Genomic DNA, 19,871 nt, shown 5'->3' on the forward strand with positions numbered 1-19,871 from the left:
AATAAATTTTTCTGCTTGTTTCAAGTTTCAAAACATGAGGTTCCCCATTGTATTTTTTTCCCTCTAAAGACAGCTTTATAAATGGGCTTCAAGGGTAGCCTTAAAAGGTTGTTTTGGATTCCCCAACGCAACTGGTTACTCGTAGGATTCCTCTGAGGCAGGAGAGAGAGTTTGCCCAAGCAAACGAAAGGGGCAAATGAGAGATGAGCTGAAAAGAATGTGTGTGTCTGCGTGAGAACAAGGTTGTTGAGGTGAAAGTTCTGGTCTGGGAGGAGTGAGAGGGGCTGCCACTGTGCAGGGCTCAGGAGTGTTCAACTTGCTTTACATCTCATCCCCCTCCCCCCCAAAATGGACCACAAAGATCTCCCCAGTTTGCTAGGCAATGATACTTTGTAGGAATATTAATCCACGCTTAGTAATGGGGCAGGATGGGGAAGGATGCAAAGTGCTGGGGGACAGAGAAACAGCCTTTCTTCTGGAGCAATCAGTGGGCAAAAGTACCGGTGCTGCTATTGGAGGGCAGCTCTCCCTGGACACGGGCCATGCAGGGGGCTTCCTGGAGTGGACGCTGGGCAATCCACGGGCCCCGGCGGCTCTCCTGGCTCCTCAGAAGTTTCAGGCCCCGACTTAAACTTCAGGGAGAACTTTGCTTCCTTTATAATAAATTCTTCCAAATCTAAATCTCTACTATGAATCCTTTCTGTTCTTTAAGAAATGGTATAGACATGGAAACATAAATGCCAGGAAGAGGCTTCTTAAAATAATAATAATAATCTGCTTTTGGTTATGACATACCTCTCCTGAGGCAATGAGAGTAGAGCAGCCTAGTTGCTTAAACCAGAAGAGAAAAAGGGGGGGAAATATTGGTTTCATTAAAACGAAATGTTATCTTGCCTATCAGTTCTGTACATTTCTTAGAAAAAAGTCCCAGGTGCCCTGGAGAGGTGGTTTCTGGGTCAGTCAGGCCATCAGGCACTGTGCCCCCCAGCATGGATGACCCACACCAGTCTACCCAGGCAGGCGTGTCTAAGGGAGCAAGAGAGCCCAGCGTCCCTCAGGCCTTAGGCTGTGAGGGGCCCTCATAGAGGTCCGGGGGTGGAAGGGCAGGCTCTGAGGGCCCTCGGGCTCAGCATAGCCCAGGCCAGTCCGGTGCTGGGGTTTGACAGCAAGAGTCTGTGAGTGTCGGCTAGTCACTAGTCACGGGGACTTGCTGTGGTTCTGGGGTAGGGGTAGTCTTGCTGGAAGCACTCCCAGCCAGAGCTGGGCACGAGACAGAGGAGATAGAATGGGATGAAAAAGGAGATGAGCTTTTTCTCTCGACTTTTTTCTATGCCTGGTAATTTATGATTAGATGTGAATTCAATCTTCTTGGGTGTTGGATATTTTTATCCCTATGAATGTTTTTGCGCTTTGTTCCTGGATGTCATTAAGGTATTCAGAAATCCTTTGATCCTTTCTGGTCTTGCTTTTAAGAAGCTTTGTTGGGTGGAACCAGAAGAGAATGGAGTCTGGGGCTAGTTTTGCCCCACCATCAAGGCAATATTCTCTGGGTGTACTACCGAATATTGAATGAATTATGAGAATTTTCACTTCGGTTGTGGAAAGATACACTTTTTTAAATTGTATTTTTAAACGAGTTTATTGAGGTAGGATTGGCAGCAAGTGAAATTATTCCCAGCTCTCTTCAAGCCATGGGTATGCCCTCTAATTGTTTCAAAGGTTCTTTCCTTCGCTTATCATTTCCTCGTACCCATGCGTTTGTTACTCAGCTGAAGAATCGGGGGGACCCTCCGGAGGTATCCCTGGACTCCCAGCCCCTCCTTATTCCAGGAGACCACCGGGCTTCATGTATGTTCTCCTTCCGTGCAATGTAACTTGTCAACCTCGCCAGGCAGTGCCCTGGTGCAGTTGTAGGGAGCACTCCGTCTGCCGTTTCTCAGAGCTCGCTGTTCTTTGCTGCCTTATGTTCACTGTTCTAACAGCTGTTGTTTCATGTGTTTTGTGCTGGTTTTTCATTGTTTCACATGGGAAGGTGAGTCCTGCCCCTGTTAGTTCAACTTTGCCTTAAGCCAAAGTTCAAATGCCACAGACTTTTTCTCATAAAAGTAACTGTTCATCTTTGCTTTCTCCACTTTCCTAATTTGGCAAAATGTAACGTGATTAGAATCTGGAAGGGTTCTGGAGAAGAATCGGGGGGGGGGGTTCTAGAGGTATCTAATGACTTCTATCTCCTAACCTGTTTGGAACTAGGCAGAACGGGCCAAATGGGAATCAAAGAATCAACTTTACAAATGCTAAAACTGCATCAGAGAATGCACTTCCGATACCAGGCCAAAGCTTCTGGCTAGTGTGAAGAAAAGCAGCTGGAGTACTATCATTCTCACTGCGTCTGCTGGAGAGCCCGCCCCATCTGCTTCTCATATGGGGGACAGGAGCATGGTGGGGCTGCAGCCAGTTCTGATCCCCGAGACTTTCGGGAGCAAGAGCTCAGAGGCCAGGTTTACCACTGACCCCTTCATCCTTCTCTTGGGAGGAAGGAAGAGAAGGTGCGGCAATCCCTCGGCTTCCTCTGCTGTCACACACTTCTCTCCTGCAAAGTGACACCGTTGCAGTATTATTTTGGCTGAAATAAGGAACTGAAAACCCTGGCTGGAAACAGGCTGATAACAATGATCCATTGTCTCCCGTGAGAAGTCCAGAGAATGGGCAGGCCACAACGTGATCGATGAGGGCTCCAGCTCCCCCTCTCTTGGCTCTGCCTTTCTGCGCTCTGTTGGTTTCATCCCCAGGCTGTTCCTAGTGTGGCTGCAGTAAATAATTCCAGGTGCGGTATTCAGACATGAGGGCATCTTGTGGAAGAAGAGAAGAGAACCTTCCTGGTGTTTTTATTTATATTCCTAGAAACTCCCTGGCAGCCCTGCCTTCCTGTCTCACTGGTTATGATTGCATCCTACCCTTATCTCCAATTTCATTTACAATGAAGATAAGGAACCCCATCTCCTGAAGTACTTACACTGTCATCATCTTAGTGATTCATTGGTTTATAGATTCATTTATTTTCGATCCATGTCAAAGGGTCACAGGTAGTTACCAGGGTGGGGCTCTTGAGGTACCGGGGTACCAAGTGTAAGGGCCAACTCTGCAGTGAACACGCCTCTTAAATTTTGCAACCCTAGTCTCGGCACTGCCATTTACATGGGAAATAAGGATAGGGTGTGACCTTTGCCTTGCAGAGCTTTTGTGTACTTAGCAAGCACAGCTTGTGTGCACATATAATAGGCACTAACTAGAAGTACAAATAGAAGCTAAGAATTTAGAGGAGGAAATGATTTGAGCAAGCCTCATGAAAGGGAGAGCATTTCAAAAGAAACCTTGAAGGAGAAGTGAGTTTTGAATGTGTGAAACCCATGGAAATGTGAAGGAAACCGGGCCAAAGAGATGGCTAGGAACCAGACTGGGAAGGGCCTGGACTCCGCCTCCAAGGTCTGGACTTGAGACCAGGGAGGGATGTGTGGGAAGAGACCCAGGATGGCTTTGAGAACTTTTCACGGTTTCCATTAAGGATGTGGAGGTGAAATTCAGATGGTGTGGTTCAGGGCATGGATTTTGGTAACGAAGGGAAGGAGACAGAGTTTGTCTTTTGGAGAAATTTGGTGACGAAGAGAGAGCGACCTGAGGGTGTAGCGGGGTTGAGCAGGGATTCTCCGCATGGGAGAGGAGAGCTTCTGCTTGTGCTCTGGCAATAGGCAAGCTGATGAGCCGAGAAGCAGAGAGTGAAGGTGTGGCTCAGGAGGGTTCGAGCAGGGATCCAAGGAGTAGTAGGCACGGGACAAAACTCACACGGGGAGGAGAACACTTTTGAAATGATGTCTTCTTCCAAGAGGGGGGAAATGTAGAGAAACACATTTTAAGCAAAAAGGATGAACATTCGGGATAGCAGAGCAGTACACAATTTACATGCTCTTCGTCTGATCCTCTTGGTAAAGAGGGAGAGAAGGGCAGAGGTTGGTCAGGGAGTTGAGTGAGGATGCATTGAAAACGTATGCTGGGGGAATGGACCACTAAAATGACTGTTGGACAACTCTGTAGTCCCACTGCAAGCTCGCTCATTCCGCAAACACTTGATGGATGTGTACTGTGCGCCAGTTTCCTCAGCTGGGCAATAAGTACCAATGCCTGCCTCTTAGGATTGTTCTACGGATGCAATGATGTCATTCTTGGGCAGCTTTCTCAGCGGTGCCTCGCACTTAGTAAGCACTCAGCAGGGAGTGAAGTGGGTGCCGCTTCGGTCTTATGTGCCAGGTACTGTGATGGTAAGTGGAATCTTCACCAGAGTTCTTCAGTCCTGTTCTCTAGTGGCCCATAACAAACTCAGAGGGAGAGCAGCATCTGTGGGTAACCTAGGCACCCTAGAACTGAGGATAGGTAGACTGTCACAGGTCCACAGGGCCCGGGGTCACGTGCGAGTAGCAGGGGAGGGTGTGGCTCCCATGCTCACCATCAGCTGGGTGACAGCACTTGGCTCTGGGCAAGGAGGTGAGCGACCTTGTTCAAAAAGCCAATTCCCAGCCAGGGAATGGTGGGGGGAGGGGAAGCTTAAGGTAGGAGGGGAGACAACAGGGGGCCTAATCATGGAAGAGGAGTCTGCAAGAGTTTGATCCAGCCAAGCAGTCAGTGTTCATGAAGGGCTGGGCCCTAACAAGGAACTTGACTATAAATTAGGCATGGGGTCAATGCCCAGTGTCCAGTTTAGACACCTATTAGGAGGACTGGGATAAGATGGAAAGAATCTTGTGGTGGGAATGGGTCAGGCTCGAAATTGGTGGAGAGGGGAGGAGACCAACAGTGAGCACTTCTTCACGCCAGAGGCTCTACTGAGAGTTCATGGGATTGTGGGTATGAGCCTGGGTTTGAATGTGTGGGGAAACGAGGTTTCAGAAAGTAACTGTTTGAAGTTGTTCACTAATGAGTCTTGGAGCTGGCCTTGTGGCCTAGTGCTGTTTGACATAACTGCTGAATGTATTTGGGTATACTAAGAGCATTGGAAAATAGCCATGTCTAAAATAGAGTTGACTTTATTCTTTCTATCTATCTATCTATCTATCTATCTATCTATCTATCCATCCATCCATCCATCCATCCATCCATCCATCGATCTATTGAGAGGAGAGAGGGAGTGTGAGCACGGGGAGGGACTGAGAGAGAATCCCAAGCAGGCCCCACGCTCAGCGCTGAGGCCAACATGGGGCTCGATCCCACAACCCTGAGATCATGTCCTGAGCTGAAATCAAGAGTCAGTCGCTCAACTGCCTGAGCCACCCAGGCACCCAACTCTATTTTTTTAGAAGCTTTTCCCCTCCTCAGTTCTTAGTATGGTAGGTAGCTTCATTATTGTCCAAATGCCCAATCTATAGTATGGGAGTCATCCTTGACCCTTCTGTGGTTATCATATTTTGAACCCAATACAGAAAGCCTGATACTTGCTCCTTTTTCTCTCATGTTCCAAAACCACAAGTAATAGGTTTCTTAACTAGTCACTTTGCTCGTGTCACTGTTTCCACTAACTTGTCAAAATATAAGAGATCAGCTTATATAACACATTATTTGGAATCATGTGCCAGCTACCTTCAGATTAACGATTATAAGGGCTTATCCCAATTGCAGTCAATGGCCATTCACCCTTTCCCTAATTCTTCTCATTTCAACAAATCCCTCTGAGAACTTAGCTAGTTTCTGAGAGCGCGACTGAGACTGAGAGGCGGTCAGTGCCTTTGAGAATCACTCTTCCAGGTGGGGAGCAAGGGTATAGGCAAGAGGGACGCGTGTTTGGTAGGCAGTGCTCTTCACTTTTTACATGGAAGTTACTTAGAGCTTCACAGAAGTGAAAGGACTCAGAACAAAACGCACCCACAAAAGAGCAAAGACATAGAATTGATGGTGGGTGGGCAGGAGGGCAAATGCGAGCAGAGCAATGAAGATGGGAATGCCTGCAGGAAGCTTGAAGAAGAGTCGGTCTGGGCAGGGATATAGTGAGAGGGAGGTTCAGGAAAGCCCGTCTGGACCGGGTTGTGAAGCACATTAAATCCCAAGCTCGGAGGTCTTGACTGTGTCTGCTGACAATGGAAACGGAAGTGAGATCTGTGCTTGGAACAGGTTTGCTGGGAATGGGGGAGAGGAAGTGGTGTTCTGTCTCAAAGAGAGATCTTAAGATGATTTAATTGATGGTATTTAGGATGCTTTAGGCTTAGGACGCTTTTGTCATAGTCTAGGGCCAAGGTAATGAAGGTCTGAGCCTGGGTGGTGGCAGTGGAAAATCATTCTGTGAACATTTATTATGTATCTACTATGAGCCAAGAACTATATTGGGTTCTTCTAGGGAGCATGAGTGCGAGCAGTGGTTCTGCTCTAAATCATTCACAGTTTAGTAGGGGATGTCGGGAAAATGAGTGATGGGTGTAGCACATTCCAGAGGGGGACTTGGAAGCTGATTGGATGGGTGTGGGAGGTGTAGGAAGAGCCTGGATCTAGAACCTTGGGGCACCATTGAGTGCTGGGGGACATCAGGCAGAGGTGCAGGTGTGTGCTAGGGACGGACACCTGGCCAGCTGGGTGTGCAGCTTGGAGCTCCTTTCTGCCGGCCTCACTGACCCAGAGAGAGCAGTGGCAGGGTGGGGCCCTTGTTTGGGAAACACTAGAAGTGACATAATTGATACATTTTTCAGGAGACCAGAGTCTGAGCCACATAACTAATGTGTACACTACAGTACCATGTTCCAAAGTGTCATTAAAAATATTCAAATGTGAAAAAAATATTCAGTTGTGGACCCCTGAGAACACAAATCAAAACACAAACTTTTAAAATTGTGTGAAAGTTTAATTAAACCAAGAATTCAGAAATTAGTAGTATATTGAATCAAGTTTGTTTCTAATTGTGTATTAAATTGTAACTTTCTGCTACCACTAGATGTCACAAAGATTCAGCTTTTAAAAGCCCTACCTCTTGAGGCTTTAAAAGATTTCTTTTTGTACAGAAATAAGATTTTCTAGTATTCACAAGTATAGTGAACTTTAAACTTTAAAATTAGTGTTATGAAATACTTTATGCACAAGTGCACAGAATAATATAAGCGATATCTTTTACCTGAACTCAGTTTTAACAGATATTAAACTTTTACCCTATTTGACAGCTTTTTAAAAAAAATTAAGTCTTACTGGAGCACCTGGGTGGCTCAGTCGGTTGGGCATCTGCCTTTAGCTCGGGCCATGATCCTGGGGTCCTGGGATCGAGTTCCACATCGGGCTCCCTGCTCAGTGGAGAGTCTGCCTCTCCCTTCCCCCTCCTTCCCCCCTGCTCCTGCTTGCTTACTCTCTCTTGCAAAAATAAATAAATGAAATCTTCAAAAAAGACAATAAAATCTTACTTACAGTTGATGTTTTGTTTGTACTCCTCCACCCCATCCCTCTCATTTCTTATGCCCACAGATAACCATTATCATAAGATCATCAGATGTACTTTCTAGATATACATCCCTCATGTTTTCATACAAATGTGTATGTATTTATCCAAAAATAGCGTAGATTTTTCTGTGAGATTTTGACTTCATGTTAAATGGTATCCTACTGTAGATGTCCTTCTGCAACTTGCTTTTTCTCATTCAGCATTATATTTTCAGGATTCATCCCTGCTGATTCATGTATATTTCATTTACGTTAATGGTACATTAACATATACAGCAGTGTATGTACCATTGTACGCATTCTTCTATTGGCAACTGTTTATACTAAGTGCTTTATTTTGATATGTACATCCTGTACATATCTCTTTGGGCAAAGGTGTACCTTTGAGGCAATCTGGATGGTCTGCAAACTGTCCCTTAACTCTCAGTGACACTCTGTCCTAGTAAAGCCAAGATCTGTCAGACTACCTTCATAGAGAGTGTATCAAGAACCATGTCCCTAGGATTCTGCCCACAGTGTCCTGTTGAAACAGATGAGAACTAATGTGTGAGAGTTTCTCTCGGGCAGTGGTTCTGAACTTGTGCATGCCTTAGAATCTGTTGGAGGTCTTCTTAAAACGCACCCCTAGGAAGGCTGGGGCTGGAGTAGTCCCTTTCTGACAAGCTCCTTGGCAGCACTCCTGCTCAGCAATCCCACACAGACTTTCGGGGAGCTAAGGCCGGCCTGCGCTCTTCCCGGTGTCCGTTCTCCAGCTGCCAGACAATGCCAGATTGCTTTCCAAAGTGCTCACATGAGCTTACTAGACAGGCTTCCTGGCCGGGTACAGGGGCTCCTGTGGTCCTTTTCCTTTCTGGGTAGTTGGTGATGGCACGCTCTGACATCTTTGGCCATCATAGCCGTGTAACGTGGTAGCTCCTTTGATGGTCAGTTTGCACTTCTCCTGATTACTTGGTGAGGTTACAGATTTTTCGTGTTTATTAGACAATGGGTTTGCTCTTCTGGGAATTGTGTGTTCATGTTATTTGCTTACATTCGCTATTGATTTGTTTGTCTTTTTCTTATTGACTTTCTTTGTTGGTTATATGTGTTGGGAGATCTCTCAGGTGGTGGGTTGTCTTTTAACTTGGTGTATGGTGTTTATTGTTGAGCAAAAATGTTAAGTTTTATTTTAGTTAAATGAACCACTTTTTTTTTCCATTTATGTTTTGTGCTTTTTTTTTTTTAATCTCCTAACAAATTAATGAAACATTATTAGTTCCAGGCTGATTTAAAGATTATCTTTAAAAATTTTTTTCACTTAGAGTTTTTTAATCAATTTCTTTCAAGTATAGTCAATAATCAAACTGACAATTTAAAAATCAGGTAAAACATAGTTTTACCAGTTATGGTGAATAAGAAAACAATTCCAGTTTTCATTACTTGCGCATTGGTGATAATGCTAAAAACAAACTTTCTGCAACCTAAACATCACAACATACTTCTCCCCCCGCTAATATTTTTGGTCTTTTCATTTGATGATTAAACACTTTCTTCAAGGAGGTAGGTAGAAGAGCTTTTCGTCAGAAGACTCCAAAGTCTAAGTTAGTTCAGGAGAAGTTACCAAGTGGGAGGTGTGCGGTGAGACTTCCAGCATAGCGCGGCTGATGGTGGGGGCAGATGCGAGTCTATGGGTTGTGAGAAATGCTGACCCACTTCATAACGTCTCCCTGTGCTCACACTGGCTGGAGAGATACCAACTAGACAGTTATTTGCATCAACGCTATTTCGAAATTCGGTTAACTGCGATGTTACAGTTCACTCATTCAGAAGGAAGAGAGAGCCATGCATGTTATGCAAAAACTATTTGCATTATGTCTAATCCCTTTGTAAGGCAGATATTATCTCCATTTTACAGAAGCAGAAACAGAAGTTCAGAGAGTTATTTAGGCTTCCAAGGTTCTCACAGCTGATCACTGAGAGATGCAAACCCACATTTTTCTGGCTTTAAATTTTCTTGTTACCACTGTGTTCTCTCAGTAACTATTTAACCAGAGCCTCCTATTTGTAGGTATTATTAGTTATCCACATTTTAGTGTAAAATAGCCTAAGCCGTTTTGCTAAACTACAAACTAGTTGAATTGGATATGCTAGGAGAATAGCTGAGCAGGTGGGCTGGTGCTGGAGGGTTTGAACTTGGCCGTAACATCTTCTGGGAGCCTGAAGAACTAGTAACTTCGGACAGCCCCAGGGCAGGGGTGGTGGGCAAGCAGACAAGAAGTTCACTTGCTTTTCCCTTTTGCCTGGGGTAGTGCTTCCCCCCAATTTTAATTTCCTATAAATTACTGAGCAATGTTGTTCAAGTGTAAATTCTAATTTCTGAGTCTAGGGCGGAGCCCCAGATTCTGCATTTCTAACAAGTGGGTAGATGTTGCTGAGGCTGCTGGTCAGCAGGGGACCACACTGAATGACAAGGGCCCAGCCTGTACTTAGGAGTATATGGCGCAGAATGTACTGGCGAGAGAAGGAAGAGTGTTCAGACACTTGGGTGTGGTTACTTATCTGCAGCAAGCTACTGTAATGCTTCCTGCTGCCAGAGCTTAGAACAGCCTCTCATAGCTTCATTTGCAGAGAGCTCGCTTTTGAATGCTCCAGAACTATTCCCAAAGGGTCCTTGGATGATGCAGTAAACACATCCGTAATTCCAGACTGTTCGGCGTGATCTGCTTCCACTGGCTTTGAAGCCATAAGGATCACGAGCACCACAGCTCTGTGTCCAGTGACTCAACAGACACCATAGGAGAAAGTGACACTGCTCACTTTCTGGTTGGGCTCAGAACCTACAGCATGAGCCGAAGGCACTGCCAACATTGAGCCCACCACGCACCCACCCCCATCAGCCAGGCGGCCCTCCACCACCTTCCTGAGAACTGCGTCGCAGCCGCTCTGCCCTCAAACTCCTCCAGCTTCCTCCTCTGTTAAATGGGACCAGTACTGTGAGAGCTGAATGACACTTGTAGGAGTGCTTTGTAAATGGCAAGACTGTCTCTATGTGTTTATCAATACGGAAAATTGGTATCAGAGACAGAGTAGGGATGGGAGGCTGCTTCCACATAGGTTTTTAATATCTGCTCTTAACCCCCCAAATGAGACAATTATATAGACATTTCCCTACATGAAACGCTTCTGACCAAATTTTATTTTTGAATGGGAGGGTTGGTTTGGCCTAAATGACCTAAATAATTATTTTAGTTTCTTATGTCACTTAAAATATTTAGACCCCAATAACACCTTTCATATGAAAATATGACCTAGGGCAAATAAAGGAAGACAACATATCAAGAGAAAACTAAAGCCAGATTACTTCATGACTGTAGTTTTATTTCTCTACAATTTTTGCCTCTAAAATGTTCCGCCTCCCTGTTTTCGTTTTTTGGGATGGGGATTTGTTCAGTGAAGAAATTAGATTCTGGGGAAAAGGCGACTCGACTTCTGTCTCTGCCATAACTTTGGCTGTCTTGTGAAACCTTAGGTCAGTGATTTAACCCCATTAAGTAAAGCGTGGAGTGACGTCACATGGTACTCTGTCAATCCCAAATCCCCGATTTCCCACCTGTGCTTTTTGTTGCATTGATGGCAAGTTGACTTAGAGGGAGGGACATGATATTTTAAATTTCTATAAATTAAATTAAGTCAATTGAGATCACCTTCAGTTTTTAAAATAAAACTGATTTACACTGACTGGCTATGGCCATTATGATTTTATTTCAGAATGATGGTATGTGCTTACACGTAGTCTTTAGGGATGCCGACCAATGTCCAAATGCATCCCAGCCGTGTTCTAAATTTAGGGTGGAGGGGTGATGGATTCCTTGGATTCCGTGAAGCCATGTATGATAGATATAGTTAACATTCATATTGCGGGCTGTGAGTTTACTTGTCGTATATTTGACTCAATCTTTTTCTACTTTAAAAAATACTAGAAGTCATTCTACAACAAAGCTATTATTACCCAAGTAGAGGACTAGAAGTTTTCACAGTTGGGGGTGCCTGGGTGGCTCAGTCCTGGGATTGAGCCCCACATCGGGCTCCCTGCTCCCCTGGGAGCCTGCTTCTTCCTCTCCCACTCCCCCTGCTTGTGTTCCCTCTCTCGCTGGCTGTCTCTCTCTGTCAGATAAATAAATAAAATCTTAAAAAAAAGAAGTTTTCACAGTTGGTGATTTCCCATCTAAGGTCAATTGGGTTTGTGTACTCCACCCCTGCCCTTCCCCCCCAAGGTAATTTGTGTTGGGAGATCAACTGACCAATCACGTGCTGCCCTTCCATTCCACCCAAATTCCTGCTTTTGTCCTCTGAAATTACTGGCTACTTTTAAACACACCCATGTTGGCTCCATTTTTACTTCAGTTGTATATTTACCTCAGTGAGTGTGTTTGCTTATGTAAAATGAGTGCTGTTTATTTAGTGACAACAACCTTCAGAATATGCATAGTTAATATAGAATCCCGTAATTATAGAAATCCCCCTAGAAATTGTTATATTCATCAGGGTCTGGGACTCTCTTCATATTTTTATATTTCTAAAGAATATTTACTTTAAAGTTTTTGGATGCTCGTTGAATACATCCTGACCTGTTGAGCAAGACGTTTACTTGGAAGAAAGCCTGGGGAATGCACAGAAAAGGCAGGACCAGTATTTGCAGGGTGGGGGACCGGTGCAGGGCGCTGAGAGCACCCAGTTCCCCCGAGGGCACCCCACCCATTCACCTCCTGGCAGTGTCCAGCACATCCTGGGCACACAGTGTTTGTGTGCCCCGTCATCATTACGCTAGCCTGGCACCTCACATCCTCACCCGGGGCCAGAAACTTGGATGTCACCCCGGAGCCCTCCCGCTGCCCTGCTTCCTACCTCCCGCGCGGTATCAGATCCCGCCCCCACCTCGGAGCATGCGGTGCACCCCCTGACGGCAGGGTGGCTTGGCAGAGTCCGGTCCCCGCACGGCCACAGCAGCCACTAGCGAGATGGTTTTGGTAAAAGTCCACACCTTGATCACATGCCCCATCTATGCACATCATTTGCTTGAAACGCTTCCTTGGCTTCCCTGTGCCGTCTGGAAGACATCTAAACTCCTTCGAGGAGCCACAGAGGGCTTCACCTTCTGGCCTCGGCCACCACCCCCAGGCTTCCCTCCTGCTGTCCTTTAGCCCACACTCTGCGCGCCAGCCTCACGAACCCCTTGAAATGTCATAAAGGTTTCCTGCTCTCTCTAGCTTGTGGGCTTCGGTGAATGTTCTTCCTGTTGCCTGGGACACTTTCTCCCAGGGTCACCTGGCCTATTTGTTTCTGTTAGGACTGTGGAGGGCCCACCCTGTTTCTGGCATGTAGTAGGTGTTTAGTCCATGTTCAGAGAAGCAATGAGTGGAATGTGAGGATGGGAGGGTGGGTGGGTGTGTGGACCCCGGTCTGACTGGGATGCAGCCTGTCCTACCAGTACAGCCACCCCTGGGATAGCGCCCAGCAGGCCACGAGGCTTCCTTCCCAGCCGCACCTCATCCGCCAGCACAGATCTGCCTTCCAGAGAGCCAACAGGTAGCCCGGGCCTCTGGCCTAAGCCTAGACTTAGGGTAGAGTCATTCTTTTTTTTTTTTTTTAAGATTTTGTTTATTTATTTGACAGAGACAGTGAGAGAGGGAACACAAGCAAGGGGAGCGTGAGAGGGAGAAGCAGGCTTCCCGTCGAGCAGGGAGCCCAATGCGGGGCTCGACCCCACGGCCCTGGGATCATGACCTGAGCCTAAGGCAGCCGCTTAAGGGCTGAGCCACCCAGGCGCCCCCAGGGTAGAGTTGCTCTTGATCTGACTAGGAGGCTGGGCCTCCTGCTAGGAACTGGCCTTTTTTGGCTCCAGAGCGAAGCCTTTTGCCCCTCTTTGGATATCCTGCTCCTTGGTCATCAAATTGCCCGATTTTATAGTCTTCAGCTTAGGCCTTTAACTTCTCAAAGATTTTTCTTCCAGAATGAAAACTCAAAAAGAGAATTTTTAACTTTGAAAGTACAGACTTCTTCCTTCTATGGCTTAACAACCTCTCGCTGTAGTTTGTTTCATTTTCCACTGCTCTGTAAGCTCCTTGATGGCAAGAATCATAGCGGGTTTTGTTTGCTCTCGATATTTCCAGAGACTAGAGCAGTGCCTGGGCCGTAATAGGTGCTCAGTAAAGAGTTCAGTGAGTAACATGAATGAATATGGGAATGAATGAGCCAAGGCAAATGCTGCATTTTTAAAAAGAAAACGTTCAGAACGGTTTTACATTTACAGAATTGTTACAAAGATCGTAAGGAGTTTCTGTATACCCCGAGCACATTTTCCTCTATAATCAACATCTGACATTAGTTAATGACACAATGTCATGGGATCTTTCTCCTGAGCTCTCTCTTTCGGTGGTCTTCCCAGCTGTTTTCCTGTCTGGGATTCCCCTTTTTGGTCCGTTGTCCAGGCAGCTGGGTTTCTGTTACCCTGCCCTGCTGCACACCTTCCATGACTATGCCTGCATTTGGGGCCAGGTGGTGGGAGACACAGAGAAAAAGAGCCGTGGGGAGTGTCTCCACTTTTTGGGGAATCACAGCTCCTCCAATCAGAGACAGTCTTTCTCCCTCAGGATTTTAGGTGCTTGCAGGCTCCCACTGCCAATTTTGTCACCACGGAATTATCCGGGAGCTGGGACTCGAGAGAATAGAAGAAAGAAAAAGACAGAGGATTTCCCTCCACTCTTTCAGAGTGCTCTGCAGTCGGAGAAAGGGGGCCTCTCCTGGAGCTTTCTGTGTGTGCCCAGGTGCCCACTTCCAGGTTTGCATGCCCTTGGGTTCCAGGAGGGAAGAAATGGGAACCTCACTGCCCTTTCAGTGATACTTTGAATTCTGGTCTTCTCCTATTTGCCTACTACTGTTTACTTTTCGGCATCCTCAAATAGCTACTCCATGCATCCTGTCCAGGTTTTATGGTGGCACTCAATGACAGAGTCAGGGTGGGGTCCGCTGTGCTTACCCCATCCCCCTGCAACTGGGACCCCACATTAACTCTAATTAACTTTAACATTTTTATCTAAGTAATACAGGGACTATACCTGCATAAACGTATGGATATATTTCCTTCCAGAGAAAATACACCATGTTAATTACGTTTACCAATCTATGAATAGAAGGATCATAGTATTTTTTCTCTATTTTCCAAATTTTTCCCACAGTTACCATAAATTACACCAGAATAAAACCCAATAAATGTTTTTTTTAATTTTTATATTTTTTGAAGATATATTTATTTTAGAGAGAGAGAGATTGGGGAGGGGTAGTGGAAGGAGAGGGAGAGGGAATCGCTAGCAGATTCCCTGCTGAGTGTGGAACCCAGTGTGGGGCTTAATCTCACGACCCTGAGATCATGACCTGACCCGAAATCAAGAGTCAGACACTTAACCAACTGAGCCACCCAGGCACCCCTAAATGTTGTTTGTTTGTTTGTTTGTTTGTTTGTTTGTTTGTTTAAAGAAGCCTTATACAATTGAACGTTCTGGTTAGAAGCTTATAGCACCATTTAACACAAAACATTTTGCTTTCATTTCTATATTAGAAACCAGCCCTGGAAGACCCAGAGGTTTGGGGATGTTGTATTACTTTCCCATTTGGGAAACATTTTGTTTATGTCAGTATCATATACTATTTTGATGACTATAGCTTTCGAGTAAGTTTTGAGGTGGGAAAATATGAGTCCTCCAACTTTATTTTTCCTTCTCAAGATTGTTCTGGTTAATAAGAGGCTCTTAATCTTAGGAAACAAACTGAGGGTTGCTTGGGGGGGAGATGGGGCTGCTGAGTGATGGACATTGGGGAGGGTATGTGTTGTGGTGAGCGCTGGGTGTTGTGTAAGACTGATGAACCACTGACCTCTACCTCTAAAACAAATAATACATTATATGTTAATTCAAAAAATTAAAAAAATAAAACCACTCTATTTAAAAAAAATATTGTTCAGGTTATTTGAAATCCTTTGTAATTGCATATTCATTTTAGGATAAACTTTTTGCATTTTTGGAAAAGAGGCCACTGGGATTTTAATAGAGATTGCATTGAATCTGCACATTGCTTTCGGCAGTATGTCATTTTAACAATATTGTCTTCCAATCCATGAATATGAGACGTCTTTTCATTTACTTTGGTTTTCTTCATTTCAGCCATGTTTTACAGTTTCCAGTGTACAAGTGTACATTGATAGTGTATAGAAATCAACATTTTTGTGTGATGATTTTGTACCCTGAAATTTTACTGAACTGGCTTATAAGCTCTAATAGTTTATTTTGTGTGAATTCCTTAGGATTTTCTATATACAAGATCATGTTACCTGCAAATACATAATTTTGCTTCTTCCTTTTCAATTTCAGTGCCTTTTATTTCTTTTTCTTGCTGATTTGTTCTGGTTAGAACTTACAGTACAGTGTTGAATAGAAGTGGTGAAAATAGGCAACCTTGACTTGTTCCTGATGTTCGGAGAAGAGCTTTTAGTTAATTACCATTGAGTATGATGTTAGCTGTGCATTTTTCATAAATGCCCTTTATCATGTTGGGCAAGTTTCCTTCTAGTCTAAGTCTGTGAGTATTTTTATCATACAAGAGAATTGGATTTTTCAAATGCTCATTATGCATCAAATGAAATGTGTGTTTTCCCCCCTTCATTCTGTCATGTTGTATTACATTGATTTTCATATTTTTAACCATCCTTGCATTCCTGGGATGAATTCTCTTTGGTCATGATGCATAATCCTCTTAAGATGTTGCTGAAATTTATTTGCTAGCATTTCATGGAGGATTATTTCATCTATATTCATAAGGGATATGGGTCTATAGTTTTCTTCCGATATCTTTGTCTGACTTTGGTATCCTTATAATTACAGTTGGCCAAATAGAATGAAATAAGAAGTGTTGCTTCCTCTTTTATTTTTTGGAAGAGTTTGAGAAGGACTAGTGTTAATTCTTCTTTAATTAAGTATTTGGGGGAATTCATCAGTGAAGCCATCTGGTCCTTAGCTTTTTGTTGGAAGGTTTTTGACTGCTGATTCAAACTCTTGACCTGTTATAGTTCTTTTCAGATTTTCTATTGATTCTTTTTTTTTTTTTTAAGATTTTATTTACTTATTTGACAGAGACAGCCAGCGGGAGAGGGAACACAAGCAGGGGGAGTGGGAGAGGAAGAAGCAGGCTTCCAGCGGAGGAGCCTGATGTGGGGCTCGATCCCATAACGCCGAGATCATGCCCTGAGTCGAAGGCAGATGCTTAACGACTGCGCTACCCAGGCGCCCCAGATTTTCTATTGATTCTTGAGTCATTCGTAGTTTGTGTGCTTCTAGAAATTTGTTCATTCCATCTAGGTTATCTAATTGGTATGCAGTTGTTCACAGTATTCTCTTATAATCCTTTTTATTTCTGTAAGGTCTGTAGTAATGTCATCACTTCTATTTCTGATTTTAATTAAGTCTTCTTTCTTTGGTATCTTTTGGGCCATTGAGTTAAACATTTATCAGTTTTGTTAACTTCTTTTTTTTCAAAGAACCAAACCTTCATTGTGTTGATCCTTTTGTTTTCTATTCTCTATTTCATTGATTTCTGCTCTAGTCTTTATTATTTCCTTCCTCTGCTAGCTTTGGGTTTTACATGCCCTTTTTTCTCAGTTACTTAAGTGTAAAACAGAGTTAACATGTTCTTTTTTATCTCAGTTATTTAGGTATAAAACTGAATTATTGATTTGGGATCTTTTTTAACATAAATATTTATAGTTATAAATTTCCCTCTGAGCACTGCTTTTGCTGCATGCCATAAGTTTTGATGTGTTGTGTTTTAATTTTCCTTCATATCAATGTATTTTCTAATTTCATTTGTGATTTCTTTTTGATTCATTTATGTCCCAGATTATGTAGGTTAAGTTTTTTATATTGTAAATTTTCTAGTTTTTCTTCTGTTACTGATTCCTAGCTTCATTCCATTATGGTCAAAGAAGATACTTTGTATGATATCAATCTTTTCAAATTTATTTAGAGTTTGTCACATAATACAGTCTATCCTGGAGAATGTTCCGTGTACACTTGAAAGGAATGTATATTCTGTTGTTGTTCAGTGGACTTTTCTGTATACATCGGGTAGGTCTGGTTGGTGATTAGTGTTGTTCAAGTCCTCTGTTTCCTTTTTTTTTTTTTAAAAGATTTTATTTATTTATTTGACAGAGAGAGAGATAGCCAGCGAGAGAGGGAACACAGGCGGGGGGAATGGGAGAGGAAGAAGCAGGCTCCCAGCGGAGGAGCCTGATGTGGGGCTCGATCCCAGGACTCTGGGATCACGCCCTGAGCCGAAGGCAGACGCTTAATGACTGAGCCACCCAGGTGCCCCCTCTGTTTCCTTTTTGATCTTCTGTATATTTGTTCTATCTGTTTTTGAAAATAGGATATCAAAATCTCCAGCTATTTCTACCTTTAGTTCTGTGAGTTTTAACTTCATATATTTTGGAACTTTGTTGTTAGGTGTGTTTATAATGGTTATATCTTTTCAATTGATTGTTTTATCAACATATAAAGCCTTTATTTGTATCTAATAACAGTTTTAGATTTAAATTCTATTTTGTCTGATATTAGGGTTAGCCACCCTAGGTCTGGTTACTATTTGATTGGAATATCTTTTTCCATCCCTTCACTCTCAACCTATTTGTATATTTGGTTCTAAAGTGAGTCTCCTGTAACAGTATTTAGCTGGATTTTGCTTTATTTTTAATCCATTCTACCTTTTAATTGGAGAGTTTAATCCATTTGAATTTAAAATGATTGTGGACGAGAAAGGACCGCTGCCATTTTGCTGTTTGTTTTCTGTATGTCAAATCTTTTTTGTTCCTCTAATTTCCCATTACTGTCTTTCTTGTGATTTTTCTTCCTATTGTACCATTTTTATTCTTTTCTTGTTTCTTTTTCTGTATATATTTTAGCTTTTTTCTTAGTGGTTACCCTTTAGATTACACTTAGCATCTTAAAAACTGTCAAGCTTGAATTAAAACCAACATAGTTTCAGGAGTAAATGAAGACACTGCTCTTTTATAGCTCTGCCTCCCCTCTCTGTTGTTATTGTCCCAAATTACAAATTATATGTAGTGCATCCATTAACAAAGATTTATAATTCATTTATACATTTGTCTTTTATATAAAAAAGAGGAGTTATAAATGAAAAAAAACCCACAATAATACTTTTATAATTACCTATGTACCTGTGCACGTATCACTGTTGTTTCTTTGTATGACTTTGAGTTACTGTCTAGTGTTCTTTCATTCCACCCTGAAGGCTTTCCTTTAGCATTCTACACAGGGCATGTCTACTGGGACAAACTCCCTCAGTTTTTATTTATCTGTAAGTGTCTTAATTTCTCCTTCATTTTTGAGGGATAGTTTTGTTGGATACAGAATTCTTGATTGACAGAGTCCCCTTCCCTTTCAATACTTTAAATATGTCATTCCATTGCTTTCTAGCATCCACAGTTTCCGAAGAGGAATCTCTGTTAATATCATGATTCTTTGTATGTGATAAGATGCTTCTCTCTTGCTGCTTTCAAGATTCTTTCTTTGTCTTTGTCTTTCAGCAGTTTCACTATAATGTGTTTTCTTGTCGATCTCTTTGATTTTATTCTGCTTGAAGTTTGTTGAGCACCTTGAATGTGTAAATTGATGTTTCACCAAATTTGTGAAGTTTTTAGGTATTATTTCTTCAGGTATTATTTCTGCTCTGAGTTGGGCAAAACAAAAACCAGCCCTTACACCAGTCCTTCTGGGAGCTGGTAGACAGGTAAACAAACAAACAAACAAAAAATACAACCTCAGTTATTTGAGAATAAGGTTTTGTTTTGCTCACTTTGCACTAACAATCTGCATTGGGAACATGAATTACCATCTTCATGGATACCATTGATCTGGGGAGTGCAGGATGAGGTGGCCAATTTAAAATGCAATAGCATTCTCTTACTCCAGGGTGACAGCAGTAAGTATCACAGTAAGTGTGACAATCTCTTTCTATATTAAGCTTCCTATAAATTCTTGACTAGATTCCAGAGGTTTGCAAAAATTGATTCAAACAGGATTTTTTCCAGGTTCTTAGTTGATTTTTGTCGCTGAATGGAAGCTTTGAGTTCTCTACTCCACCATTTTCAGTGATCTCACTTCCTTCTTTTTCTTTTTGAATCCTTAATTGGATCTTTATATATTCCTCAAAGTACATGCTACAAATTTTGTTTTATTTTTATTAAAAGGGGATTGTATATTATCTTTTGCCCCCCTTTTCACTGAATACCATTTCAATTCATCCATATTTCTGCATATGACATTGTGGTTAATGTTTTGGCTGCTGAATGGTATTCCAGCGTAGGAGTA

Source organism: Ursus americanus, chromosome 6 (assembly GCF_024610735.1).
Source record: "Ursus americanus isolate L20-20 chromosome 6, mUrsAme1.1.p, whole genome shotgun sequence".
Taxonomy (NCBI): Eukaryota; Metazoa; Chordata; class Mammalia; order Carnivora; family Ursidae; genus Ursus; species Ursus americanus.